Source organism: Arvicanthis niloticus, chromosome 19 (assembly GCF_011762505.2).
Source record: "Arvicanthis niloticus isolate mArvNil1 chromosome 19, mArvNil1.pat.X, whole genome shotgun sequence".
In the NCBI taxonomy this organism is placed as follows: domain Eukaryota; kingdom Metazoa; phylum Chordata; class Mammalia; order Rodentia; family Muridae; genus Arvicanthis; species Arvicanthis niloticus.
In genome coordinates, this window is record NC_047676.1 from 11017818 (window position 1) to 11022053 (window position 4236).

Below are 4236 nucleotides of genomic sequence, written 5' to 3' on the forward strand. Positions count from 1 at the left end.
GAAAAGCCAAAAAAGCTTGTGCTCTCTGCTTGCAGATCGAGGGAATTTGCTTAGCAATCAGATGCTTGGCTGGAGAACCAGCTTTGGCACTGCCTGGCATCACACTGGAAATCAGATGTTTGCCTTCACAACCAGGCTTGCTACCTGCTAGCTCTACACCGGAATTTAATCCCACTCAATCCACTCATTAATCACTCCATAGATACTTACTTCTGACACAAAATGCTGAAACGTTAATAGTCCAGTGACTCCTAAATTATATACTCCAGAAACAGAAAAGAAACCTGGCAAAGAAGGAATTAAGAAATGCCTTCTTAATGGTCTAAACATCAGAACACTGATGGATTAGTTTCATTTTTTGAATAGAAGCCAAGGAATACAATCACCCAAACAAAGGTTGCACTCTATATTGGTGCTGATTTTGTGCTGGAAATTCAATATTCCAGTAAAGTAAATGCACTCTTTCTCTCCACCCTCCATTAAACATTCCTGTTCTCTCTCTATCAACACCTCCAGGCATCACTTTGAAGTCTCTCCAGCATGATGCATAGGGAAAATTCTAAGGATTAATCTGATTCCAGAAGCTTTAAATAGAAAGAACAGAAAATTAATTAAAAATAAGAGAAAGAACAAAACTTTATTTAAGAATTGGGGGCATTTCTGTTCTGTCTCTCAATTGTCCACTTGCATTGTACCATGCCCCCTGAGCCCATGGGCAAAGCAGACCTTTCCTCACTGTTCTCATTTCAATATAGATTGCTGATACAGTCATTAAGTTTTCTTTTGCATTCTTCAGATATGATGGACCTAATTGCTTTTTTGTTGTAGTATTTTTTGAGGATCGTATGTTTTTATTGCATATTATGAAAAGCCACTGTGAGAGTCACATCAGATGATCCATATAGAAGTCCTACATGAGTTCTAGAATATGATGCAATGAAGCTTATTCTTGTTGACAGGGTTGGGCATGCCATAACTTCATCAGTAGAAGGTGTGGACTCCTCTGTTGTTGACATAAAAAATACAATAAAAAAGAAGTAAGAAAACATAAAGATCCACAAATCTTGCCGTGTGAGACTTTTCATGATTTGCTCTCATCCAGAAAGTGTATTTGAGTTTAGAAACTTTATTCCTTAAACTTCTCAGTGCCTATTGTATAATGGAATAGATAGAGGTGGATGAATATCCTAATAATTAGCCCAATGACTCCTTTGCATACATGTTCACAAAGAATGTTAGATGTATAAAGTACAAAGTGATACCACAGCCATAAGACATAACACAGAATGACAGTGTAGTTATTAATACATAGTCACTCTGCATTCTCTTATATTTAATCTGCTTATTCTTAGGGTTCTTCAATGAGGCTAGGCTGGCTTGCTAGCTAGCTAGTTTCAGGGATCCTCCTATCTCTGTTGTTGAGAACCACTCTGCCACATGTTTGGGGACCAAAATGTTGGGGACCACTCTATCAATGTTGGAACCCACACTGCCAAAATCCTTGGGGGCTAAGTGTTAGATCCCATACTGACTCAAGCTGCTCCAGTCCATGGGTTAGGGTTCAGCAAGAGAGAGAGTGAGGATAGATACGAAGAATGGAGACCAGACAGAGTGTGATTCAATCCTGTTTATTCTTCAGTCTCTCTTCTTCTCTCCAAGTCCCTAGTTTCAAGTCTCATGTCCCTAGTTCCTAGCTCCAAGTCTCAAGTCCTAATCCTAGTTCTAAATTGCTAGTCTCTTTCCTAGTTTCAAGTCTTCTTCCAAGGCTCAAGTACTAGTGCCTTTCCAAGTGCCTTTTCCAAGTGTCTAATTTCTAGTTGCCTGTCTCAAGTCTCAAGTGCCTACTAATTTCTTCTGTCTGACTCTTGCCTTTTATATGTCTCACTTCTAAGCCACGCCTTTAAGTCACTCCTTTAAGTCATGCCCTTAGGTCTTAACTCTAAATCACACCTTTAAGTCACGCCCTTAAGTCTCTGCTCTAAATCACATCTTTAAGTCTTACACACCCAAGGAAAATCCTGGGTATCTAAAACAAGATGTTATCAGAGTATGTTCAGCTGTTGTAAGCTATTGTAAACAAGTCTCTTGTCAGGGTACATGGCTCAAGATGGCTGCAAGGATGATAGCTGCCTTCTGTCGGCTCCCCACACTCTGTCCTCCAAAACCTAAGAATATAAGTACGTCTACTTATATATATATATATATTTACATGTATACTTGGGATTAAACTTAGGTTCTCATATTTGCATGGCAAGCATTTTACGAAAGCCATAGTTCTAATCCCCACTTTTCATTCTTTGGGAGGCTCCAACTTGCATGGCCAGTTGTCTGATGCACCTCACAATCCTATTGATGGTAGCTAACATTTTACATTTTTCTTTCACTGGACAATTCAGCAGTTGGCTTGTAATGGTCCAGTCACTTGTCATCTGTGCAATGAGAATAGGTTCTGTGGACCCTTCCTGTAGAGCCAGAGGAGTTGTATGTGCCATGGTAGCACCTCACTGTGCCAGAACCATATCCTATGAATCATAGGTGGTATCATAGTCAGGGTTTCTATTCCTGCACAAAACAACAAGTTGGGGAAGAAAGGGTTTATTCAGCTTACACTTCTGTATTGCTGTTCATCACCAAAGAAAGTCAGGACTGGAATTCACACAGGACAGGAACCTGGAGGCAGGAGCTGATGCAGAAGACATAGAGGGGTGCAGCTTACTAGATTGCTTCTCCTGATTATCTCAGCTTGCTTTCTTATAAAACCAGGACTACCAGCCCAGGGATGGCACCACCTACAATGGGCCCTCCCAACAGTGATCACTAACTGAGAAAATGCCTTACAGCTGGATCTCATGGAGACATTTCCTCAAGGGAGGCTCCTTTCTCTGTGATAACTCCAGCTTGTGTCAAGTTGACACACAAAACCAGCCAGTGCAGGTGGAGCAACAGCTGTGCCATGAGCAGCCTGGCCAGCATTTTACTCTGTGCCTCCTGCAGTAAGGGCTCCAAGTTGTGTAGAGCCACTGGGAAATGCAAAACATGGACTCTAAGTGAAGTGAGCAGTTCATCAGCTTTGAGACAAACCTGGACTTCCAGGACTCGGAACTGAAGTACCTGTTGCAGAAAATGGATTCACGACTTTATGTCCACACCACCTTCATCAGCAATGAGATTCATCTGGGTATGGTTTTTGACCCTTGGCACAAGCTTACGTTCTTCACTCTCCAGAACAACAAGAACTGCGTGGACTTTATTCACTCTATGATCGGCATGTCCATGTGTATCTGCTGGATTCTCAGTAGCCTGGACCCTATGTTCTTCATCAGTCCTTTCCATGGGAACCGTGCAGGAGGCTGGAACATGCCCTTTGGGGGAATTTGGCTACCCACTGTGGGAAAAGATCTGTCTGCAGAATAGCCAGTGCTACAATTGGACCCTCTTGTTGGCCAAATGGTTGGAAAACTTTTATCGAGACTGTCCATATCTCCCTACATGGTCGGGCTCAGCTACCCATCCTATACAGTGAGACTGGCAGGGTCTGGTGGACCTGTCGAATCCCTCCAAAAGGCAATTCTGCATTAAGATCTCCTATTTGCAGGTGTTCAGTTACAGCCTGACGTTCAATTCTGACCTCTACGAAGTGCTGTACAACAGGTGAACCAATCTTATACACAGGGTGGTCAGTTCTATTCCTCTTCACCCATGATGCTTCTCCTGTTGGACCGATTCAACTACCTGTTCCCTCCTGTGGAAACCCCAGCTGGACTTATTTTCCTGTATGCTGAAGCATCACCTGAAGTTCTATATTCCATCATAAGGAAGGGTGTCAGAATTTTGTGAAGCTTTGAGTTGGTGGCAAGCATTCAGAAGACATCACTTCACAGCACATACTTCCATCATTCATTCCGTCTCTTCTTTTGAAATGTTCCCAGTGCCTTGGTTTTGGTGGTGGTGGTAGTAGTGGTGGTGGTGTTGGTGGTGGTGTTGATGGTGGTGGTGATAGTGATGGTGATGGTGGTGGTGATGGTGGTGGTGGTGGTGGTAGTGGTGGTGGTGGTTGTATATAGAAGGGTGTAATATGGTGTCCCATTTAGGGATGAATGTTTGTCTCTTATTTTCATCACTTTGAACAGCTATGATTCTTTCCATTATCTATTGTCTACTCTACAAAGGAGCTTCTCTAACCTAAGTTGAGAACAGCCCACATCTACATATATAAACATAAATATTAGAAGGCAC

At 42.4% G+C, this 4236-nt stretch overlaps 1 pseudogene; it reads left to right on the top strand.

Moving 5' to 3' along the window:
* Positions 1-2409: 2409 nt before the first annotated feature.
* LOC117723709 (BMP/retinoic acid-inducible neural-specific protein 1 pseudogene) lies at positions 2410-3814 on the top strand (annotated as a pseudogene).
* Positions 3815-4236: the final 422 nt, after the last annotated feature.